This window comes from Ptychodera flava, chromosome 10 (genome assembly GCF_041260155.1).
Source record: "Ptychodera flava strain L36383 chromosome 10, AS_Pfla_20210202, whole genome shotgun sequence".
In the NCBI taxonomy this organism is placed as follows: Eukaryota; Metazoa; Hemichordata; class Enteropneusta; family Ptychoderidae; genus Ptychodera; species Ptychodera flava.
In genome coordinates, this window is record NC_091937.1 from 39,834,799 (window position 1) to 39,862,027 (window position 27,229).

The 27,229-nt window shown below is 36.2% G+C and overlaps 1 protein-coding gene and 1 long non-coding RNA gene across 10 annotated transcripts in view; one reads left to right on the forward strand and one right to left on the reverse strand.

The window, feature by feature from the left end:
• The window catches only part of LOC139142762 (kinesin-like protein KIF25), a 118,529-nt gene that overhangs the window by 7,453 nt on the left and 83,847 nt on the right, over positions 1 to 27,229 (forward strand). The gene's annotated exons all lie outside the window — the stretch shown is intronic.
• Positions 5,562 to 27,177, reverse strand: LOC139142766 (uncharacterized). Its single transcript, XR_011554473.1, has 3 exons — positions 27,041 to 27,177; positions 15,508 to 15,647; positions 5,562 to 7,938 (listed from the first exon to the last, which is right to left on the reverse strand). It is a non-coding gene; the product is annotated as an uncharacterized lncRNA (long non-coding RNA).

A 27,229-nucleotide genomic window follows, 5' to 3' on the forward strand; every position in this document is an offset into this window, starting at 1 on the left:
ACATGGACAAACCTCAGCCTCGTCTCCGTATCAGTATCCCTTTCTATTGATGATGTTCATGTTGTTGTTATGTTACAAGTAGTTTGTGGATTTTCTTGGATATTGGGTTTTCCACCTTGTGATGTCCAATGGAGGTCTCCAAGCTTGTGAAGTGGTATTCTTCTGAGAAGTACATGTAGCTGATGTTATAATCGTCATAGGCTATAATTTACTTGTTGTAACACAAATAGACCAAAGGAGCTGATAATCAAATGATATCACACCCATGTCATTAATAAGCAAACCTAATATAAGAATCACGTCTAATAATATGGTGATAGGCTGATACTTGTAGCCATGCTGATCTTCCATGGACTTGCCAGTACTGTACAATGTGATGCCTCTTGTAATAAGTTTGATTTTAAAACGTTGTGCACTTTAAAAGTCAAGATAATCAAAGTTTATGTTGAAGCTATTTTCTGCAAGGTTCTCCATGACTTACGCCAATGAACTAAACGCCTCAAGGATGTCTGCGCAGTGGTTGTGTTTTGTACAGGATATTTTGTCTGAGTAATCGTTAAGTATGATAGATTGCAATGCTGTTGATGCAGTTCCTGTTTCACAGTAATACTCAAAATCTTTCTTCAAATTTATATATTTTTGGTGTATTTCATTGGTAATGGATGTCGGGCACCTTACTAAAACTCAGTAACCTATTGAATGAAACATATTAAATGAAAAGTTTATTTTCCATCCTAATTCATGACTTGAAATGTATGGTACATTTTCAGTATAACAGTACTCGTATCACTCTGAAAAGAAACATATTTTGTTTCAGACAGTTACATATTGAAAACTTATTGTGTTTGACAGATTATCAAATGTTGAGTCAAGTCGATACTGATACTGAACAAGTTGGAACAAGTTGTAATTGCTGGGAAACATTGAAATTTACTGAATTACATCATTGCGATATTTTTCATGTTCGCCAACTTTGAAATAATTAGATGTTTGATTCAGCAGTAATATACAGACCTATTACTGCAGTTATTGAGAAATGTTGCCCGGAGGGTGTAATTGTTGGAGTTGAATTGTCTTGAGGCTGTGACAGGAAAGGCAATATACCTTTGGGTTTGTATGATGATGACTAGTAATAATGCCAATGCTGCTGTAGCAACACTGTGTCAGAAATCATAGAGTTAATTACATAAAAAAATAATGAACTGTCAATATTGATATCAATTTCAAAAGAGTGACTGTATCAGTCAGGAAAATATGACTGCTGGCTCTCATAGGGGAGTTACATGTACCAGAATTTATACCTTGTCTCACAGCCAAGGTGATTGAAAAGCGCCCTCTAGCGATGTATTTTGGCATAAGTTATGTGGATCTGGTGTTTCCCTATCTGTTGAGAGTAATAATGTTTGGTCTCATATTGAATTTTACCTGTGGTAGTTGACACAGCTGCCTATTTGAGAGAAATTGATTACCTACAATTAACTTGGATCGTTGTCTCTATCAAAAGTAAATGACACATCTCAAGATATTTGAATTACCGGTACACATAGGGTAGAGATTGTGTTGCTCCCTGGATATGAGGGAGAACATTAAAGTGATTGATGTCAAGTGATTTAGATGTTATGAAACTGTCCCTGTGTCATTTCAAGTGTTTCTGTGCTAAATGGTGAATTGGTCTAGTTTACACCAATGTGTGGTAAAGAAAAATGAACTGAAAGGCGAAACACATGAAATACATAACATTGTTGCTTAGTGTTCCTTGCCTGGCGAGTGCATACGCAGTTGTCTATGAAGAATACACAACAGTTCATATCATATGCTACATTGTTAGAAACATTGACTGGAGTCATAAACAATACAACAAAGGTCATTAAAGTTCATCAAAGTATTTGGTGTCATCACCATTATTGAAACTGCAAGATAAGACTCAATGTGTCATTTGGAACATGGCCCATTACACTGAAATGCGACTGCAATCTGTGGTGACAAATATCTTTATTTGACGATTTCAAAAGCCAGATGGGTGCTATTGTAGTCAGATTTCATAATTGCCATTAATGAGGTTAGTGAGATATTTTCCAGAAACACAGTCGGGTAGCCATGGAGATTACATCGGTGTCCTATTGACTGCAAATTGTCTTCCTCTTGCACTTACCCAAGCCGTCCTAGGGCTAAATTATAAATATATGTACATGTATGCATTTGTATTGACACTTGACATAATTTTTCATATTTCCTCATCGTAGATGCGCAACTTCAGCTAACTGCTTGGAGTGTTTAACCTGAATGTTGTGCATGCATTACACAGGCTGCAGGGGCTCAAACAGGCACAGATGATTGGAGCATTCTTTTCTGTTAATTAAAAATTCAAATTTCAAGAGCATTAACAACAGTTCCCCTGTAGGAAACAGTGCAAATTGTTATCAAATAATGGGTTCATCCAAGATTAGGCCAGCATTAGTGTAATTATGGTTTTCCTAGATATTTTAACGTACAAATAATTGTGCAGTTTGAAAACTTCTGCATCAACTGCTACCATAATACTGTGGTCATGACTGACTGTTATGGCGATTGCTCATTTGCAGGTTATGCCAAGCACTTCTTTACAAAATAGTTATCTCAAATATTCATGGGCCAAGCATTTTGTTATGAAACAGTTATCTTAAATATTCATGGGTGATATCTCTACTATACAGTACATGTACATTATGCACAAACTAAAATGGTATACAGACAGAGCTTCCTTTTCTGTATTTTACTGTGCAAGAGTAGCAGATGTTGTAGCATATTAGTGAGACCAAATTTAGTTTTATCATATTATTGTGATGCTAGACTTCTTATTTGTGGAAAGAAATAATTTTTTTGTTAAAAAAAATGGAGCAGAATGCCTGAAGGAAAGGTTTTGTTAGTTTTTTTGGTGCAAGTTATTGTAGTCATTAATTTTCTTGTAATGATGTTTGTGACTCAAATTTCTTATTGATAATTTTTCATTTAAAACTCAAGAAATGGAGCGCAATTTTCTATGGAATGGCTACTGTACAGTGATTTTAATGACAATATTTTGAGAATGTGTAATTTCACAGAAAGGCAAAATACACAAACTTTGTAATAGAATCCTTGGCTTTACCTTTGGGGGAGCAGAAAGCATTAATGACAGTCGTCTCATAGGAAACAGTCGTAAATTGCTATCAAATAATGGGTCCATTCGGGAATTCGCAGCGTTAGTGTACAGTCTTGGATAGTCTTATGAAATCCTTGTAATAGTGCCCCATTGACTAATAGACTAGGTTGACTGACTTTGGTTGTGTGACTTATTAATTTTCTTAATCATGATGATGTTTGTTTCTTAAAGTTCTTTTTGATTACATTTGATTCATTGAAAACTCCCCAGGCTGTCATTTGTTGTGTGTTTTTCAGAATTACTTTTCTGTTCGTAAGATGTATGATCTTGCTCTACTCCTTTTTCAATTGGATAGATCTGCCCTTTTGTGACACACATCAACACAGCCTCTACAGCGTAATGTTCAATATTGTTGTTGACAACTCTAGTATGGTCCAGACTATGGTAGAATTCACTTGTCAACAATGATATTGCACATTCTATGTAAAAAATGTCAGCATTTAATATATTTAATTTATTAAATATGTAACTTGTATTCAAAATAGCTAGGGGAAATGTACTGTTTTCACACCAGTAAAAATGATGAAAATATTGTCAAAAGTTTAATACAGACTATTCCTTTTGCTTAGACGCCCTAGTGGTCATGTCACTTATTTTATGAGAAGTACAAATCAATGTAAGTGTGGTTTTTATTTCAAGATGACTTATTAATCCCAACATGATTTCAAAGTACAAACATTCCTCCAGGGTAGTACTGAAGCACATTTCCAAGTCCATTTCTGGTAACAGTGTGTAGTCTATTGCATCACATTGCTGTGGTGTGAATATTCACATTAGGGACAAAGGTAAAAAATTTACTCTCATGTTGAGGTGTTGAAAAACAACAGTTTACAGCATGACCATCATACTGGTGGATAAGAAATTTTCATTTTCGGTAATGAAGGCAAAATATGTGCTGCAGAGGTGTTGGATTAAAGTTTGTGTTGTTGCCAATTTGCCATTTCATACCAAACTTGCAGGCCATAAGAAAACTGTTTCATAGTATATTTGGGAAAAAAATTTATTTTCCTTCTTGATCTGCCCTGAAGTGCCGAGTCTGAAATATGTGAAACATCCATTGATGCAAAATATGGTTGAAGGATTAATCATTGCTTTTAAAGATGCTATACATCTTTCATTTTATTTTTCCGATTGAAAATTGAACACTTATTGTTCTTCCATGTATATCTGAGAACCTGAAGTGGCTTTGTTGCATATCAACCTAAACAGGATCATTTCAAATTGACTTTTTTTTGGTCGCAATCATTGGAAATTTAAATTTTGTTCATTACAAAAACCTTCTGTTCCTATACATGCTACATTCACCTCGGACTAAGCAGTTGGACAGAGCAGCTAGATTTTCAACTTGACGTGCTAATTTTCATGTCTTGTACCTAGTAACACGATTACGGCAAAAAAAATAAATTGTGCTGTTCCGATAACATGGTTTTCAAAAATAGGGTTGGTAGGTCGGCAGGAATTCCAAAATAATTTTAATTTTAAATATACATTTTTCAAGGGTTCAGGGCGGTCAAAGACTGGCCATAACATTTCCAGAAAAATGTATCATCCATATAAAAGGAAAAAAAATAAAAGACATCCTCGTTCAAGCAAAAATCAAATGCCAGGTACCGAATGCGTGATTTTACGGGTTGTTTCTTTCATTTTTTTTACTTCCAGTGTTAACGTAGCTCTAAAAGTTTAGGGTCGGCAGGTAAAAACTAGGGTAGGTCGGGTTATCGGAACTGCAGTTTTTTTTTGTTTGGCCTTACAGTGTATATCGATGTAATACAAGGTTTAACATGTTCTAATCCAAAACACAGACACACTGATAGAAACATGATATTATCAACATCATTATTTTCTATTTTATAATTCATTGCGTTTGGTACAACTTATTTTCTGAAATGCGATCATTGTCCCCAAGGACACTGGTTGATAATCATCTATACAATGGACGTTTTTCATCCAGAATACTGGTAGGTATTGCATTATGAAATATCTATAGGCCCTGAAGCTTCTTTCCACCATATCAAAAATTGGCATACATACATAATAGAGTTCAGTGACTAGGAAGGCAACTTAGTATCATCATGCAACTGTTATGTAAGAATCTCAGAAATCAAACAGAGTTCTTTTTTTGAGGGGGGGGGAGGGAGGGCATGAAAGTAGAATAATTGGAAGACTTGGTTCTGCCATATGATACCACCCTCCTTTCTTTACTGTTTTCTTCCTGTTTTCCTTCCCTCTTTCTCCATCCTGTGTTCCCCTCTCTCTCTCTCTCTCTTCTCTCTCCTCCTCTCTCTCTCCTTTTGTATGTTGTTAGCAAATGAGTAACATACAATAATTGTTGTTTAGTATATTAAACAGAACCTGTCCTAGTACAATAGAAACCCACCAGCAATACATTGAAAAATACTGAACTTTATTGGAAATATAACGTTTTCTGTATAGACACAGTAAAAAGGCTGTGACACACGTGGATTATACATTATATGCATGAACAGGTTACCATTTATAAACAAAAGGCTGACTACGATTTATTTTGATTATTAAAATATACTGAGAATTATGATAAATAACAAATTTGTTACAGAAAATATAACATTTGAAATTAATAAGAATTTTACATACTAACTTGTGTAAAATAGTGAAATAACAGTACAAAATCAGCCAAAAAATACAGAAAAGACAATGTGAACACAAATTAAAAGGCTTTGAAAAAGTTTCCTCTTCTGATTGAAATCAAAGGCTTGTTTCCAAGGCGATAAGATTTTTAGCTTGTCTTGATGGTAGCTTATTCCATTCGGAATTGGAGTACAGGGGTGGATACATGTAGGTTGACATGGTTATTGCTTGCCATACTTATTTGGTAAAGTTAGATTGCAATGGTTGTGACATTTTTTGATTTGAATAACAATTTAAATATATGCTAATTTGAGGTAACTCTTATTTTAAGGCAAACATGTCTGTTGTGTTCACTGGTTTCAAAGTTTTTTGTGCGTTCATTTAAAACTTGGTACCAATTTACCAACCACGGTGAAATGCCAATATCATAATAAGATACATGTGATTCAAAGCATATTAGTGAGATAAATAATACGTGTAAGTCATTTTCTTGTGTTCCAGCTGATGCTTTCTCAACTAAAGTTTGGCGCTAGTCCTTTGTCTGCTTTAACCCTTTCACTGCCATGGTTTGGCCCAATCCTATTGTTATCAATGGTGTGTGTGGACCTGTTCACTTGTAATCTAGGGTGAACAGGTCAAAAAAGTCTGATCTCTGTCCATGGAAATGAAAATGCTCAGTTCACAGTTTTCGCCTATGCAGATGGTGTCTTCTGTCCTATTTAAAATAGGCACTTGAAATATAAAGAATGGATTTTAAAACATTGCTACATAGTCACAAGATTGTTTGGTTTCTCACAGGGAATTGTACATCAGCAACAGAGAACATCGCGATAGGCTTTTTTGAACTGTGAACTCCTGAAAGCATAGATAAATGGGTTGAATGATGAATTCCCCAATGCCAAGGAAACTGCAATAAGTACGAAATATCGTGAGATTGGGATGTGAGATGCAACCAAGGATGTAAAACCCAAGGGAAGCCAGCACAAACCGAATATCAGTGTTACAATCAGTACATTGACCATAACGGTATGCTCCCGATTCATTCTGCTTTGAATCAGTTTGTTTTGCCTGGCATTCAGTCCGTTGTTCTGCGCTGTCGTTTTGTGCCTTTTGACAAAGAGCTTGCCGTTATTGTCTTTAGTGACAGACGTCACACCATTGCTGTTGAGTTCAGCCATGACGTGGCCATCAGAAGAACAGGATGGCATGTTGCTGTGCTGATAACTCAGGGGCAATAGTACAGACTTTGAGATGCTTTCGTTGGTGATTTGTCTCTGTCCATGGTTAACACCTTGCTGGTCAGTCCCATTTTGACCACTTTTACTCGCAATGTTGCCATTTGCAGCGCTGTTCTCACGGGCAACTGAGCTGCTTTCGATGGATCTTCGAAAATTTGCAGTCACTTGGTGGATTTTACAGTAAATGCAAGAATACGACAAAGACATGATAATCATAGGGAGAACCCCACACATCACAGTCAGGAAAAGAAGGTAGCTATTGTCGTGGAAGTCGATTTTCACCAAACAAAATGAGATTTCTTCCTGATAGAAGATGGCACCCCATCCAAATAATGGTGGCAAGGCTGTTAGGATAGAAGCAAGCCACAGACCCATACATATCAGGAGTGTGTTCCTTGTTGTAAAATACTGACGAGCACGTGCGGGTCTTCTCATCACAAAGTAGCGGTTTACCGCAATACTGGTCAGGCTGAATACTGATGTGTGGCATAAGACGATGGTCAATTCACCAACAAACCAGCACACTTTGTCACTGAACGGCCATGTCTGCTTCACAATGCAGATAACATACATTGGTATTGTGACGGAACAGATCAGGAAATCTGAAATCGCCAAATTTGCGATGAAAATGTCCGTAGCTGTTTGCAAGTTCTTAAATTTAAGAATGACAATAATGGTAAGCAGATTGCCAAGGCAACCAAACACAGAAAACAGAGACATTATTGAAGCTTGTATAACTATTCCTGGAGTTGCTAGAGGTTCAACTTTTGGTGCAGTACCATTGCTGCCTTTGGTGATAGTATCGGTCATCATCAGTGTCATTGTAGCAAAACTTGTATTGACAGTTGTATTCATTGTGCCTTATTTCATCCCTGCCTCATATCCCATGTGCTTCTTATATCTTTTTGCGCATTTCTGGAGGGAAAAAACAGAAAAAAAAACCCCAAAAAGATGAGCAGATGATACAAAATAGACAGGGACTGTAAATAGCTTGTGAAAAGTTTGTCACAAAACAGAGAAGTTATTGTGAATATTCATGCATAGTGGCAAAAGGTGATTGTTTTAATTCAAGGTCATAGATGACAATCACTGGTGGGTGCAGAACTGTACAGTGATGTCATGTCTTTACTGTTTGAGTATTAGAGCTAGTTGAAAATGACAGTGTTCAATGATGAAAGGTTACTGATACAGTAACTAGGAAATTTTGGTCATACAGTTATTTTGAACACTCAGCAACTTGATGAGTGGCTACTTTTAGCATGTTTTGATCTACTTTTTTGGTGCAAAAATCATTTTAGAATTGAGTCCTTTAAATAGTGAAGGATTGTGTCAAGCTCAAATCTACCAGCCACATTTGCATGGTTTGATGCCAATTTAATGAGAAAAGTCATTTTAGAATAAAGTCCTAAGTAGTGAAGGATTGTGTCATGCTCAATTTGACCACTTTGAGAGTTTGACTGGCAGTCTGATCGTTATTCATGTAATTGTGGAAAGTAAGTCTTGCTTTGACTTTAATACCAGTATAATGAATTACCAAGATGTCAAGGCCACAAATTGTGCATTAAAAAATAACGAGCAACGGATGTAACTTTTCACCTACATAATGATATACTGGTATACTATACTTAAATGTGTTCAAGTACCAAAACCAATTTTTATTGAATATTTTAGAAACTGGATACAATGAAGTACATATAAAAATATTTCAAATGAGAGCAAGAAATGAGAACAGCTGGAAAATCACTTACTGAGTTGAACTCAAAGGTCAAAAGTTGATGTTAAGTGTCATTCCTAATTCCACTCAATTTTCCTTTGCTGAGCAGGTACATATTCTACAAACACTGGGCATGCTGGCTACATTGACCTCTGACCTTCAATCAGGACAAATACCTACATTTATTGAAATGACTGATACTTTCAGTTTACAGCTAATGAATACAGTTTAATTGGAATGACCTTCAGTTCTGTGAACAGGTCCCTCCAACTGTCAGATCAATGTAGAACAGAAAAATCTAGAGACATTAGCTTGAACAAGGAACTGTATTTTTTTAGACAGAATTTGACTTGAAAGGCTTTCCATCAAAACAAACACATCTAGTTTTGAAAAAATTTCGGTAACTGATCAATTTTAATTAGTAATAAAGTTTTGAAGGAGAATAGTTGGTTAGGGAGAAAACTTTGGAAATTACATGTTTTATCGTACATTATATTTTTATACTGCTCCTTGGCAGACAATCATATTGGTTGAGGCTTCATCAAAAATTGCACATTTGTCAACAAGGTAGAATATCTGAAAAGAAATCCCTTGATGGCTAATTATGTGTTTGTAACCTTATCCATGCACTGTTGGTGGTGGTAGAACTTGTTATAAATAGCCTATGATGAGTGTGGTCTCCTCTGTGTGGCTTTTGTTGAAGGTTGCATTTAATCTGATATTTAATAACTGCTAGACAGATAGGTGGTCAACAATTACCTTATATGGAAGTTGAAATAAATGACAAGGATAGGTATGCTGCAACTACTAACCAATCAGATCACAGTTTTCTGCTCTCAAAGTTAGGATCTGATTGACTTCTGCAATTCTGATCTACCATACTTTATGTTGCACAATGCAAACTATTTAAAACCCATAATAAAAAAAATTGTGGTTGCATATCAACTTAAGGTCTCTCTTTTACTGTCTATGGTAGAATGCGCCTCAAAACTGAAATTCTTAAAGTTTTGCTTAAACTTTCCTCAAGGAAACCTTCAACTAAACTGTGAAAATCTTTTGGTAACGCTAGGAGCTCCCTTAAGTTGTAGATCAAAAAAGATTTTTAAACATGTTAGAGACCAAATATCTGTCCCCGAGGTGCATTTTACATTGAGGTCCATGTGATGTGATGTGATATACAAAGCTACAAAGTTTTCTCTGATAAAAGACAATCTGAAATGATTCGGATGGCAAAGATCCAGTGCAATGTCAGGCCATGCTTGAAGATATAGCTAAAGATAAACTAGATATTAATATGTGTTACCTGGTGCAGTGGTGAAATTTACAAGGATAAAGGTTATTAAAAAACTGACCCTTTTCTGTTACACAAGCTTTTGAGCTGGTACCATACGTGTAGTACAGTGGTCTGATGTGTGTTTGCATTCAAATGTTGTGGTTTAGATTCAAATAAATTGATGTAACCAAATATGGTTTGACCCTTACAATATCCAATGAATACACTCTACCTATTTTACTTTGTTGTCAACAAAGAGATGCCATCAAAAGGTCAGTGCAAGAGAAAAACTAAAATTAATTGATGAAATTTGTAGTATGGGGAGGGCGGGGTCAAAAATGAGGTTTTGGTTTCTCTTAAAAAATCAACAAAAGGGGTGTGGAGGGTAGGAGGTATTGACATAAATGTTCCTATGTGATAAAACAATTATTGTTTTTAGCAGCATGAAGGTTGTATAAACAAGTCATGCTTGTGAAAAATGAGTCGTCATACCAGTGTTTTTTATAAACAGATATCATATCTGATAACTGCAAACACCCACCCTAGATGTTTGCCTGTTCTGTAACCTTTTATTACTGTGCACCAGAGATTAGTGTTGCAGCCAGGAATTTTAGACCAGGGACACTATGTCCCACTACCATTTAGTTTTGGGAACATTTTGCACATTTTAGGGACAACATGCGTCAGTTGTCAATCAAAGTTTGTATTATTTTGTAATAAATTAGATTCACAGATCAAAATTCAAGATGCAGAGACCGCGTTGCTATGCTTGAATTTCAGGTAATTGTACCAATAGCAGTATACTGTATCTGCTGCCAATCAGAGCTCAGAGTCCAGACGGACTACAGTCAAGCAAATTATGATATCAAGAGCAGCGTTTTAATTACTTTAAATCATAGCTTCAGTGTAGCTCCAAAAATAGGCAAGTGTAAGCCTCAGATTAATTATTCAAAACAAAGGTCATTGTCAGTAACAGATATTACTTGCTGACTACACCCAACACAGTTGAATCATGAGTGTGCCCGAGGTGACTTGTAGCATGCAAGAATATGGGACAACGAGTTCTGGGGACATTGTCGCAAGGGCGCATCCTGGCAGCAACACTGAGAAATTGTAGGTAAAGATACCACACCAGTGCTGTGGTCACAAGAAGAAGCTAGATACATGGCGAAGATTTTAATTTTCTTTAACAAATTAATTATTTAATTTAATTTAGATTTTAATTTTCAGATTAGAATCTGCAGCTTTTGATGGCTATTTTTAGATAACAAATACATTTCTTTTTTCTTTTCAAAGTTGAAATACACGGTATTCATCCTACATAACTCATTGCCTACAACATGAAATATTACTGTTGGTAAGTAAATTCTAGTCCAGAAATGTTGTCAATGATGGCATTGGGTATAACATACATTAAAGCCCCAATAGCTATGAGTGTGTTATAAACCAACCTCAAAGTATCCAGTTTTCGAAGACATTTCTTTGAATAAGACCCATTAAAGACTGAAAAAGTGTATGACCGGCCTCTCATAAGTGTCGAAAGTGGCACATAAATTCAAAAGTTGTAACATCGTTTTAGATTTCCCGCCATTTTCAAAAACTAATCATAGAACACAGAAAATAAAGATTACGACAACTGAATGTCAGCCATCGTGTGTTGTGCATTCATGTTAATAGCATCATGCTTGTTTCTGGCATGATGAGGATGTGTACTGGTATGTGCAGGAAATAGTGCATTTTTATAACACACCTCATCCGCAGTCTGTGTTCTAATTGTCCAATTGATAGTCACGTGGGATGCGTTCCTTTGTGCTGATCCACGTAAACGACGTCATCAGGCATCATTTGTCGGAACTGTTGCCTGCCAGGCATCAGTTCCGAAAAATGATGCCCGCTGACGTCAAAAAAACATTGGCGCATGCGCGAACTGGAATGTAAACAAAGATGTCGTCTGCGGCCGAGCGAAACGATAGTCGAGAAATTTCTCGGTTTATCCTACTTTCTGAAGAAGAACTGAATGCTCTGGTTTCCAACAAGAACTCGAAACGAACGAAAACGATAGTCAAAGGTGCATTGAATGTTTTGCAGAAGTATTGCGACCCTGTCGGGAAAAAACTTTTTTTTGCCGAACCACTTCAACATATTACATCATTCATGCGACAAGTTTTGTGTATAGTACGTTCTTATGCATGGCTACGGATGAGGTGTGTTATAAAACACATATTGACTGGCCATGCGGGCGACAGCATACGTCTTTAACCCCTCGGGCCTGTAAGTCACCCCCAAAAACAGACTGTTTCCCTCGGCCGTCCCCAAAAACAGACTGTTTCCCTCGGCCTACGGCCTCGGGAAACTGTCTGTTTTTGGGGGTGACTCACAGTCCCTCGGGGTACAGACGTATGCTGTTGCCCTCATGGCCAGTCAATATGAATATATTGTACTTTTCTATGGGACGCCATTTTATGAGTGAGGCATCCGTTTATTATTTAACTTGTTAAAACATGTAGATATGGTCCACATCAGTGAGCAGTGATACTTCTGTACACGTCCCTTCAGTCAGCACATTTAAATGAACCAACTTTGGTTTGAAAATAAAATCATGAAAATAATGCAAAAAATTTGCAGTTATTGGCGCTTTAAAAATGGCCCAACAATCATATCAAATCACAGTAAAACATTACCAGGTCTGTGAGAGAGTCATTATTGACATGTTGAACACTGGGCACATCAACATGATTTAGGAGCTGTAACCTGCACAAGTAACTTTTTCATACAAACACAACGAAAAAATGCAAAACAGTGTTGTTGCTAAGGTTTAGGAATATTAGTAAATGATTTGGTAAACTGGATAACATTGCTGCTGTCCCATTGATATACCAAAGGGAAGCCTGGTAAAATGACAGGGGAACCCTGTTCCGCAAACACTGCAAAAACAGCCCCAGCTGATGAAGGGCAAAGCCTTTTTCATAGAGTAATGGCAATACTGTGTTTGATTTACACAGAGAATGGTTTTCAATCGGTATCAGATGAGAAGTCATGAAAGTAATAATCTGGAACAAACATGGTCTATTTGAACCATGTCAACTGTAGAGACAAATGGCAAATTTCTCATGCGTGGTGACATGACAGGCAAACGCTAGCAATGTGTGACGTATCGTTAGAAGAGCGTCTTGTATCGGCAAAAGCTTGTGGTCAACACTCCATGTAGAACCATTGCAGAGAATATTTGATAAAATATGATGTTAACCCTTTGAGCGCCATAGTCAGTTTTTGTTGCATTTATGAAATCTGCATGTTTTGACAAAATTTTGATAAAAGATTGTAGGCAATGGAATTTGATGTCCATTTGGTCCAAAATTATCAAAAAGATCACACAAAAATTTATAAAAATTGGTAAAACGTTGCTCTAAGTTTTTGTTGGAAAAAATGACGGCATTCTATGGTTTAATGGTCATAATACTACAATTTTGACTATTGTCACTTTGTGACAATAAGGTCAAAAAATAAATTTATTAATCTGAATCTAAAAGTTGAGTGGGTGGACAGTACTACAGGTGTGTCATCTAAAAATATTTTTTTTTAAGATAAATAATTTCTTTGTGTAATGAGGAGAGCAAATTGTCGCAGCTACAGTAACGCGTGTAACATGGACAGACATGACACAGTATTGTATTTGATCACATGTATGCCGTTATGATCCCTGTGCCACGTTTGAAAGAAACCCATTAGTCTACAAGAACTAGAAACACACTTCAGAAGATATTTTAATCTTAAATATTATCAGAAGAGGAGGATATCTGACGCAATGTTATGGCAACTGGCAACGTATGTAACATGGACAGACACTGGATTGGCTTTGTGCACAAATTGTGTGTGTTCCAATCTGAATAAATGTACTTGATTGATTTATATTATGTACGTATATGTCATGAAGAAGTTAAATATCTCACTTATGAAGTGAATTGTTATAAATTGGCTCTGTGGATAATCATGTAGACAACAGAGGGAAGACCCCTGTATTGTCTATGGGATAACATATGTAACATTGGACAGACATCAGTTCCGTCCAATTTGTTCATAAATGATATGGGCATCTGAGGTGCATCAAAAGAAAGTTGTAAAGAAAGCTTTCAGTAACTTTCTGATACAGAAAGAATTGTCACACTAAAAAACAAATTAACATTATCTATCCAGTATTTAATTAAACTACAATTACTTCCACACGTGTAACACCGGTAACGCGTGTAACAAAGAGGAAAGACATTCTGCCATTCAGGTGCTCTCAGTAATGGTGGCCATTGGTTTATATTCAATTGTGCCATAAAACATGAAATTTAGGGCACCCTCAAATGACAACATTTCAGCAATGTATACAAAAAGAATTTTTTTTTATATCTTGATTTCGGAAATGAGGTAACGCAAGTAACATGTGGACTGAAGCCTTCCAGAAATATTTTTAACTGCAAGAGAACCAAAGCTTCAATAAAGACAGAATAAAGAATGTTACATAGTGGAAGATTTCATTGTTAGTCAAATGTATGAGTGGTTTGTTGCAGCAGCCTTCACTATATTTATTGTTCTCATATTATCAATTCGCATACCGGTAGAGTTGGACAGACATAGTTACACGCGTTGCCAATATTTTTTGGCATAATATTTGGCCCTTTCCCTAGTGTTTTTTTTTCCAAGAATAAATTTAGTTCGTAATTGCTTATAATACATTACTACTTTGCATTTGAAATCAATTCAAATAGTATCAATATTGTAAATATCCTTTCCTAATGTAACAGGGGTACAAAATATCACAAAATGGTGAGCAGATAGAGGCCATATTTACAAAGATAAATATCTATAATTTTTGTTGAGCTGGACATACAGCTTTAATATTATTTTTTATATATGCTCATATGTAGTACTTACTAAAAATAATATCATTCTGTATGAATGCTGTTATCATTGAAAAAGCTAGAGCTCCAAAATTGGGAATGTCAAATGTTGCGCTTTACTGTGGAAAGACTCAACTCCTCATTGTTGGAAGGAACATGTCTATATTGATATGCAAATACAGGTAAAATGTTTTAATTTCCTTTCACAAACATAAATGTGTATCCGCAATATTGATGTACACGTAATTGAACAAATAGCAGATATTGAAATGGGTAACGAGTGTCTTTGTATGCGATAATTAGAACACTTGTCAAGTTCTCTTTTTAGATATTATACTTCATGTAATCTTTAAATTTTAATATCATAAACTTATTGGCAGGTTCTCTTTGGTACATTATGGAAAACACTACTGAAAATTAACTGAAAATTTATAAACCAAAAGTGATCTTATTCGATGATCTTTGTAAATCAGATGAACAGAGCCGGAACTGATACAAAAAGCATTTCCTAGAATAGTGAAGCTTAAACTGAATAATGAAGTCCAGTATGTCCTTAGCATAAATGAAAGTGACAGGAAAATGGGAAAAAGAATAATAAGATGTATACTTACAATTGATTCAGATTTTAGCTTAGCTTTGAGACTTTGAGGTCTGTCTCCAAGGTAGTGTTAACTGCTCTTTTGGAAGGTACTGGTGCTGGTTTTCCATTCAGAATAGGAATGCTGTTACCGCAGTGACTCCGGCACATAACCTGAATGCAACAAGTGAGAGGGATACCGTTGTTAAATAAGTATACACACATGAGTCACAAGTCAGTGTTATTTTTGTTGTTTGCGTGACTTATTACCATCAGATGGTAAAATTATAGCCGCTATATTAAAGATCCGGTCATCGTCATAGTAATTGCATGTCAAAGCCTTGTGAGGAATATTCATTTGAGCTGACTGGACAAAAAATGTGCTCACTTCCTGTCACTTCAAGTCATAAATATCACACACAAACAGGAAGACTTGCATGCTGCAGTAATTGTGAACAATGACAAGATACCAGATGAATGCCAGCCCAACATGAAAACATGGATGACATTGATAGACTACCTGCCTTCCTGTGTTTATGAAGTCAAGGGCTGTCTGAGTTACAAATGCTATTGGTCATTTAAGGTGGCGTTGCACCATTACTCAGCATATTTTGCTCAAAATTGCTTTTTTGCAAAGATTCATTCAATATCCATTAAATTATTAACCCACGGATTCCTGATAGGGCCAACCTTTTAGCATAACAAGCAGTTGTAAGTTGTATGAGGGGGTTTTCATGTCATCTTTGATAAGAATATTGCTTTGAAAACTGTTGTCTATGTGCAACACGACATGTAAACCAAGTGAATTGCCACTATTGGGTAGGAAGGGTCACTGACGCCACTGATGCTGGCTGTTTACAAATGAAATCTGAATAGAAATTCCATGATTTGTCATAGTTCTTTTCTCAGCACAGCCATATTTTGTGCTGGTAAAGCATCTTCCTGCTTTAAAACACATATATTTAAGTTACATCACTTCTTTTTTCGTATACCTGTCTCACTTGTCAACCACATGCACTGTTCAACTCAGACCTTGTATTTCTGTAGTATGCATACACTGCTAACATATTGTCATAAAAGTAGTCTTTTAAAGCACAGTTAGTTGAAGGAGAAGACTTTATATTAGCTCTTTCTTAAGATTCAAATAACCAGTCAGCCTACTTTAGTAGGGTTTTACTTTCAGACATTTTCGTCCTTATTGAAGAGATGATTTATCCCCTCTTTCATAGGGATTGACATGCCCTAACTTGAGAGGTGATTTCTTTACCCTAATAAAGGCATTATTTCTCTGACTTGCCTCATTCAAGGTACTGTGATTTTGTTACGGGTGGTCCTACTTAATATTGTACTTAAAATGTCTCTCAGACCTGGTTATATTTTACTTTGATTGGAAATGATGATTGCACCAGGTTTGATGTTATACATTTTCCTCCTTTTATGGGATGATTTCTGTCCCTGATTCAGCGATCATTTCTCTCACATATTCAAGGGACAGTTTTTTGCCCTCATTCAAGGGATCATTTCTTGCCCTCATTCAAGGGACAATTTTTGAAAACTCTCTGATTCAGTGATTGCCCCATTGAAGGGATGGTTTCCCCCCCCCCCCCCCCCCCCCCCCCCCCCGCACCCCAATACAGAGATGATTTCTGCACATCAATATCCTACTGCAAGCAACAGATTGAGGAAAAGGATCTCACTTGCACACAATACTCATCCTGGACGGGTGTTTGTTATAAAGTACATTGTAGTTGGCATATCCAAATTGAAGGATTTGAACTTTTGATAAACTTTCCTTTACACAAACTTTCAACCATTCTTTTTCAAAATCAAGAAAATAAATTGCAGGGATGTGGGGGATGTCACTGTGCAAATTTTTTTTACTGGAAAAACAAGTTACCCAATGTTTACTGATATTTATAATTCGAATTGGCCACCATCCCTGTAAAGAAGAAATTACAGTTCCCAATATTCACAAAACTAAGCCAGTGCAAACTTACTCCATGGGCTTCAACATTAGCCTCCACAAGTGGTAGGGCCAAGAAAAATAAATTGTGCTGTTCCGATAACATACTGGTAGTTTAACCGTTTTCAAACAAAGGGTTGGTAGGTTGGCAGGGATTTTTTTTTCCAGAGTATTTTTATTTTTAAATTTGCACTTTGCAGGGGTTCAGGGCGATCAAACACTGGCCACAACACTTCCAGAAAAACGTATCATACATATAAAAGGAATAAAACATAAAAGACAGGTAACAAACATGTGATTTTAGTTTTTTTTTCGTTTTTTTATAACTTCCTTGTTTACTTTGTAGTAAATGAAATGAAAAGTGACCCATGCGGGACTCAAACCCACATCCCCCGAATACATTTCAGATGCTCTACCAACTGAGCTAATGGATCAGTTGGAATTACTGTGGTCAGTCCTGTCACTTAGATGGGGCTCTTCATTTCATGTGCGTGTATAGTGAGTTTTGGCTAAGCTCATCCTTGTTTACGTAGCTCTAAAAAGTTTCGGGTCGGCAGGTAAAAAATAGGGTAGGTCGGGTTATTGGAACAGTACAATTTTTAGCTCACATTTGGTATACCAATGTGAGGTTATCGTATAAGCTGAATCAGTTCATTTGCATCTGATTTGCATGTCTGTATATTTGTGGGTATGTGCGGATGTATGTCCGTCACACACAAAGGCTCCCATACCGCCAAAGCTACCGTCTCAGTATTTGGTGTACAGGTAGATGTAGGGGTTGAGATGTGAATTTGTTCAAATGAACACATCAGTGTCAAAAATGTGCAAATGAGGTAAGAAAAAGTGAAATCCTGCAAATGTGCAGGCCAGTAAGAAACAGGCCAACTCCACTGATCTTGAATCATTTCCTGTCATTGTTTATGAACTGTTACATATTAACAGACCTGATGAAACCATAGACAGTAGAGGGGGCGAAGACCGTCTATACTCAAACTAAGAGGGGCTTGTTTCTGCTATGCATGTTGCTAAAGTTGACCTCCAGTACCTAAAGTTTCAGACCTTAATTACTTTTGTCATTCCTGTTTTTCTGGTTTAAATATTTCTTGTTGTTTTTCTGGTTGTACTGTGCAGAAATCATTTTCATAACATCAACATAGAATTTTCCTGCACTGAACAGATAGAAACAACATTTATTGTTGATCATTGGTAACCCATACTGGTATATACCAATTCTGATCAAATTTGAGCGACACCGTATAATTGCGGTATTTTTTTTCTTTGGCCTAGGCCAAAATAATATTCTAAAAATTTGAGAGTCTTAATGTCTGTGCCTGAGGCACATTCTAACTTAATCAAACCAACAACAATGCACTGATACAATATGTTATAATTTGATCACCAGCTGATAACTGTCTTTGTGAGTTTTTGACCGTTATGCACTAGATGTACCTTTGTTAATCTTTTCCTAAAGACACTGTGAGTGACATCTGCTTTTATTCATCTCCGGAAGAGCTGTGTATTCCCTCGCGCCATTGTATCTAATTCCAATTCCCATAAAATGGCATATTGATTGATCGAATTATAAATGTCATGCACTCATTGTTCGAATGTCATACAAGTATATCTGTTTCATAAAATCTTTTGTCGTAGCGATATTGATGTTTGTTTTGGAATGCATTTATAAATTGCATAATGGGTAGATCAATTATGGATAGGCTTTTTGTTGCTATGGCATACACTGCATCTATTCTCTTGGGTTTTTATTTGACAGCTAGATCAAAGTTTCTGAAGATCAAATTGATGAGAAGCATGTTGAGTTTCTATGGTTATCTTTCTTTTATTGTCCCGTTCCTACAGAATAAGTAGACATTTTGAATTATTTCATACAGCAAACGCTGTGAAGTTGTTATGTCCTAAGGTCATGAATTTTTTGTATGGACTGCTGTAAATTTATGAAAATTGAATGAAAACTAAGAACCTAATTCCCTGACTGCCATGCTCTACTGTAATACAGTGTACTTTAGTCCAAAGTTTACTTAGAATCTATGGGTGTAACTTGTACAATGGTTCAGATGGATGTCATCTGTATGCATATTACCAAAATGTTTGCAAAGTGGCTTAAAGGTTGCTTTAGGTTAGGACAAGTAGCATTCAAATGTTATTCCAAACCATTTACAATGAACCTTTAGGTCCGGTATCCGTACCAAAATAAAATCTTCTGTTTTGACACAGACAAGGAGAAAAACAGATATGAAATGTGGCATGCTGTTTGATGTCATGGTCTCAATAAGCTATGGCCTCTTCATATTAAAATGAGCTTCAAAGATGTCAGACTTCTCAGAGATTTCATGCGCAATTGAATATTACACGAGATTATGTGAAAAGTAGGACGAGATTTCCCACAGTCCTGTGCGTAGCCATATTTCGTGTTTCGATACAAACACAAATAAACATGGGCCAGTGCATCAGTTAGTAGGGCCTCCTTTTTCATGACAAGCTTGAAGACGAACTTGAAATTGACAAACTTTCAGACAGTAAGTTTGACAGTGATTTTGATCTGTCCTTTTTGGAAGAAAGCAATGAGAAGTTGTAGATATCAAGTTGTAGACAAACTGGGAACTGATGTCATGCCGACAGAACGGTACGATCACTTTCATTTTCAGACAGTCACATGACTAACATAGTTTTGACTCACAAGCAAACACCCAATGTGCCTAGAATTTACCTCAGGGCAAAGAAGACACAAAACCGAGCCGTTAAATTGTACACAACGCACTGGGCCTTTCCTTGTGATCGTATATGATGCATACCATTTAAATACAAGACAAAAGAACTATAAACCTAAGGAAAAGAGTAAGAAAATATGCCTATTTGGAGGTATGAAATTCATTAAAATTCATCAAACAATTCCCCTGTCGTCTCTTAAATAATAACTTCCTCACGATTTTCCTTATGAGTGGAAACACTGTGGAATATCCAAGTAACGCCTCTTTGGCTGATTCTTTTCCTTGTACAGTGATGCACTTTGCCATGTAAAACACAAGGTTTCTACTAAATTTCTTGGTATGAAGTGGTCAAACAATTTAGTGGTCAAGAAGGATTTCTTGTTTGCCTTTTGTGGCTGTAAAACCTATTCCACACATGGTCATTGTATTATAAAAATTTAAAAGTTCTCTGCCACAGGTGGCTTACAGTGTCTGATTGGTGCCAACATTCATGGATAATTTGAGAGGTTATTCCTTATATCAGGTGTTTAATATAATTTGAGGAAATTTCTAGTCTCTGAGCTCTAACACCACAGGTGTCCACTTTTCTTAAGTGTGAGTTTCTTAGCAACTGCAGAGTTGTCTACATCGCATGTTTTTCACATCAGTCATAGACTGCTCTCATCACTTTGATCCATTCAAGGATAAATCATTTTGAACAGTAACAGAAGGAACTGTCTGAGTGACTGCTAATTAGACTCTGTGATATTTTAAAGTAGTTTTGTGATGATTGTAACAAGGTGGTTTGAACACTACTCACACATCCATCCACTTAACAATGCCTGTTTTCATCAACACCAGATAGCCTGGTTTACCTTTACATGTTCAATAAATGAAAGACTGTAAAGACGTTTGTGTGTAGAGTATCCTCTGGCATCAGTAACTATTACTTTAATCTGTTCCCCCCAATTCCATGTAAACAGGTCCACATCCACCATTGATATTGATGGGTTTGGGCTAAACCTTTGTGGTGAAAAGGTTAAACAATTTTATCCACTACAATAGAACATTGTTATATGCAGCAGCTGCATTAGTCCACTTCGTGAAAGTACATTTACAGGGAGGGGTTTGTAAGAAATGCACTCAAAGGTCCAATGGGACCCATATGACCAATGTAAACACTGTATTTAAAGTACATTGATGATTGATAGAAGTTAACTTTGTCATAGTGTACGTGATAAAATTTAAATGTTGCAGCTATGTTGATGCAATGTATCTAAATTTTGTGCATGAAATACATTTGAAGGTAAACAAGAAAGGTGCACAGGTGCAGTTCTGACAACCCCCCTCCATTCAAGGTGTCTATACAGGTATTCCTTCATCAACTGTGCAGTACATCATCCAAGACAGACTTCTGTGACAATTAGTACTATCCTTAACATGTTGTAGACAAAGAAATTGCCGGTAAAAAACTTTTTGTCGAAAGTTGCAGAACCTTTGATTTTCACTCTTCTATCCCTTCTGCTTAGAGTATATTTCCGTCACTGCGGTGAAAAACATTAGCAGGGGTGTAGAAAATAGCTGGCAGCCAGCAAAAACAACTATCTGTCAGCTAAAATTTGCCGGCTGTGAAAATTTAGTTTCAGTAAAAGATCAGGACATTTTCCACAAACTTAATGTGCACATACACTGCCTATAACCGCCTGTACTTTTATTTTTGCCACTCGTAATCAAAATTTTCTACATCCCTGATTACAACATAAACATAAAGAAAAACCTTTTAAGAAATAGGATAAGAGCTTTTCAACAATTAAGAATTTCAAAGGGCAGCATATGGTGTGCTTTTTCTGTACTGATGCTGTCGTAAACAGATTTTTATGGGTTCGCAGTCTCTGTTAAAAGCCACCTTTTAAAATGTCTTGGCAGTTGAAGTGTATCTTTTAAGATTGGAAACGTGCAAGGCATGAAGCTTAAAGCTTTAACAAGGAAATAAAATGAAGTTACTAGGTTTGTAATGATCAAGTCAAAAAGGAAGATTGGCCAGTCATTTGGGTGTGTGGCATTAGCTTAAGTACTGTGAAGTTCAAATTCACATTCAATCCTAGAAAACCAAAAGGTCTACAATTGTTTATTAAAAAAATTCAATTATTTTTTTTCAAATAATATACTCTTTATATAATAATAAATAGGGATATATATCATTTCCAGTCATTGGGAAATTTTGAAATGACCTTACTTTTCTCTGAATAATTATTACAAATCAATTCCTCAATTAGTAATCTCTGAATATTCTTTTGGTTGATCACTCTTGCTTTATATACTGAAAAAGTTGCAACCATTATTATAAAATTCACATCTTCTAGATTCTTTTGTTTCAGGAAGTATCCATAAATTATGAGTTTCCACAATAGCTCCAAACTTATTTTATAAATTATATTGTTTGTACAACATTATTCCAAGAATCTTTCACAAAAATACATTCGAAAAGAAAGTGTTGAAAATTCACTTATAAAATGATGAGAATAGTAAGAAAGTATGGTGTGATGATATTTGAAATGATTAATTATCGATCAAAACTGAACAGATTACTTGATGTCAAGACTTAGGGACCTTTGGCTTTGATGACAAATGGTAATGGCAGAGGAGCAACACACTCTCATACCTTTTTAAACAACATGACAATCAATATTTTGTTTAACTCTGTACGGGTAATATAAATTTATTGACCATTAAAATTCGACTAAGAGGAAATGGACTGATTTAAAGGAAGATCGTTTCTGTAAGTCCCATTACTTGCTTTGCTGCCAGCAAAATCGTGATGTTCTGTTAAACACATTTCAGGGGAAGCTCATAAAATATCACAAGTGAATGGATGAAATGTCACAGGTGCATTGATACGACTTGAATTGCGTAAGAAAACAGAACTGCTCACACTTTTAGGTTTTGTCATCTTTCTTCAGGAAATGTTGTGAAAAGTACAAAATGTTCAAGATGTCAAATATGTATCTCACAGCAATGGTTCAATCTATCACACAATAATGTTTCAATATTAACCATTTTAATGGATATGCACATATCCACTGCAGTGCCAGAGGATACAGGGTTCCCTAGACAATGCATGAACTGACATTTCACTTAGTGCATTGCTGAAATTTGTGACAGGAAGAAACTTCAACGGATAGTATCTTTTGATAGACTGAATACCATAAATTACTCAGCATGTAAGGCAGTAATTTTCTAAAGGAATTCTTTTGAAATCAAAGAAATAAAAATTGGGGTCACTGTTCAAGTTTTGGTACCACAAAAACAAATTATCTAACATTAACTGGCTTGTGGTATTCAAATAGGCCGCCATCCCTTTGTAAACTCTGAAGTGAAAATTGAAATTTTTCATTTTAACAAAAATAACACACACTGTAGCCAAGAAGAGATTTCAGAACCTTGAGTCTGAATGTCTGTCTCTTGTGCACATTCTACATGCAAACAAAACTTTTATGATCTGTGTATTAGGATGATGTAAATCACTTTTTTGTCATTTTAATGGCCAGGTCTGGCATTTTATCAGTTTTGTATTGTGATAGTGTGGTCAGCTTGAATATAGTACGTCATCTGCTGCGCAGATAGTTATATAGACTCTGCTATAACTGCTTTGATTTGAGATATTTCTGTGAGATTTGGTTCAATCATGTCTATCAAACTATAAAGAGAAACCTTAGACAGATGATTTTGTCTGTCAAAGCCTGCCATGTGATATCCATGCCAAACAAAATGGGCATCAATTTGACTGTGATATCCTCATTAATTCAGTGTGGTTTCCGTTCTCCAAGTAATCCAATCTTACTTGAAATAATTGCATATCAATCGTAGGTACATAAAACAGCAACAGAGATATGCATGTACATCAGCATACATGCATTAGCACATCTTGGAATGCTCAGGACTAACAAATTTCAAATATCAAAAGATATTTCTTATAAACATGTCTTCCATAATGGTTTATACCACACCACCACATACACTTAATAAAGAGATATAATACAGTTTTCTAGATTTGCTGTGCACATCCATATTCAGGTTTTATGGCACAGAAATAGTGCGCCAGGGCAAATTTGCAAATTGTTTCTATCATTTGATAAAAAATAACTTTGTCTGATGAATGACAAGTCATTCGCCACTCTTCTCGGTCAATGATGATTAACTGCTCATGGAGGTATTAAATTTACATTTTTTGGAATGAATTAATGAAACTTGTTTTACAACTATTATGGGTTTGTGAGAAGTCATACCAGTAGAGTAACTCATTGCTTTATAAATCTGAAGTCAATTTGAAGTCTTCTCGAGGACAGGAAAGTTACTGATTGAATGTAAGGAGCATGCTCACATACTCATCAGCAGGGCTATGACCTATCGTATCCTGCAGTTTGTTAGTGTAATGATGTATGATTCAGTGGAGGGTAGTTTGTACCCACTACAAGTGCTTAAAGGTGCGGAAGTGTGTTTTTTTGACATGTATATCATTATCACCTACTTTAGCTCCCATGGGAATACACGTACCGGTAGTTTAGAAATGGCTGTAAGGAAAAGACACCATTCGGCACCTTACTCCACAAGTACCCGCTACTTGCTTTTAGGTAAACAAGCACTTTGCCAAAGGTCTGTGAAAATCACCAACTTATTAATGTGTTAGTTGGCTTACAAGTTTTCTGCAGCCTTTCAACAGAGCTCACCTGTGGGAATAGTGACAGTATACTCCAAAATTTATGAGAACGTACCGATAATTTCAGAATATGTAAGTCAACATGTGTGCAAGTCAATATTAATGAGCTGATTAACTTGACCTAAATACATCAGACATTGACGGCAGTAAGATGATTCTGTGTGAACTGCAGTCATAAAATCTTTCTAATGTGCAAGCTGACATTTAATGACTAATAATTTTTCAGTTCTTTACCTTTTTAAGAAGCCATTTCACTTTAAGAGCTGAACACAAAGTGGATGTACTTGAAATGCGCCCAAACACAGGTGAGACCAAAGTGTTATGAGTCGCCTCAAACAGTACTATACCTGAGCATTCTGCATGAGTTGAATTCAATATATTTCGCTTGTCAGTCATCATTTTGTCTGATCACTTTATATTCATCAAAATATAACACGATATACCGGTAAATTTTTAGGATTTTGCAAAGGAGACAGAGTGACAGGTTGAATTGTAACACACCTCATCCGCAGTCTGTATTCTAATTCGTCAATTGATAGTCACGTGGGATGCGTTCTTTTTGTGCTGATCCACGTAAACGGCGTCATCAGGCATCATTTGTTTGAACTGTTGCCTGCCAGGCATCAGTTGCGAAAAATGATGCCCGCTGACGTCAAAAACGACATTGACGCGAACGCGAACCGGAATGTAAACAAAGATGTCGTCTGCTGCGGCCGATCGAAACGATAGTCGAGAAATTTCTTGGTTATCCTACTTTCTGAAGAAGAATTTAATGCTTTGGTTTCCAACAAGGACTCGATACGGACAAAAACTATAATCAAAGGTGAATTGAACGTTTTGCAGAAGTATTGCGATCCTTTTTGGCAAAACTTTTTCTTACTGAACGACATCATAGGCCTACATGCGACACGTTTTGTGTATAGTACGTTCTTATGCATGGCTACGGATGAGGTGTGTTACAAAACACATATTGACTGGCATGAGGGCAACAGCATACGTCTTTAACCCCTCGGGCCTGTGAGTCACCCCCAAAACAGACTGTTTCCCTCGGCCTACGGCCTCGGGAAACAGTCTGTTTTTGGGGAGACTCACAGTCCCTCGGGGTACAGACGTATGCTGTTGCCCTCATGGCCAGTCAATATGTGTATACTGTATAAATCCTTTTGTAAAAATTTCCACATTTTCAATGCACACAAAAATATCATTTCCAATATACATTCATAGACCGTAGAAAACTCTAGGGTCTATGATACATCGTATTAGGCTACGTTGTCGTCTAATCATCTAATTCTCCATCTACCAAGTGTGTAGTGACACTCCCTTAAGAACGGAACTGTAATTATCTTTGATATCAGGTCCTTTCCAGTGTTCACATTTCATGAATTTTATTCACCCAGGTGAAATGTTAGATATTCATCCTATGCATACATGTACATGAACGTATCAAAGTGATTGAAACTTTGTGAATGATCATAAAGTAATTGATCCATATAGAAATTTGCATATAGATGAGATTTTGTGAAGTACTTGTAACCAGCTCTTTCTATTTTACCTGTTGGTTTTCATATCAATGTCAAATTAAATGATTAAATACAATTCACAAAGTCGATATAACTTTTATTGAGATCTCAGGAAAATGGGAAATTGCGCCGTGTACTTGACAGTTGCCAGAGTGAGAAAGGTACAATATGGTTAGAGATTCCTGAATGTATACCATTCAAACAATTTTTGAAAGCAAAGACAGACACATGAACCAGAACATCCTAAGTGTAAAGTTTTAAAATTTCTCACCAACATTTCTGGCCTATTTACATGTTGTTCGATTGGAAGCAAATTGTTATTATTAGTGGTATTTTTTCAAGGTTTCTTTTCAAAAGATTTGTAGCATGCTAGCAGGTTATGCTTACCCATTCCAAACAATTTGCACCACCACTTTACAATTAGTGGTCCAGGATGGTCCAATAAAATGTCTTACTGACCTGATGTGATTATTGGACCAGTTTTGGTGTCATTTTGCTTGGTAGCCCTAAATTGCAAACATCCCTATGAACAATTTAACTGAGAAAATATTCTTAAGAACCACTACACTGTGGGCAGAATGCCAGCACCATGGCAGCTGTTTAAAAGGCAAAGATTTGGCAATGGGTGGATGATGTGTAAAAAAAGTGTACACTGAACTTACCTCTCAGTGCTGAGAATAAGCGTTTTATAGCAGCTTGGAGAAGTGAGATGTTTTTTAAAAGTACCAGCAATTCAAGAACTTTAATAAATGCCAGGAACAAACAAATGCAAATTTATGATGAGAATGTTTGAATGACAATACGTACTTTGTACACAGTACATTAAAATTCAAACCAAACCAGTGGCTTTC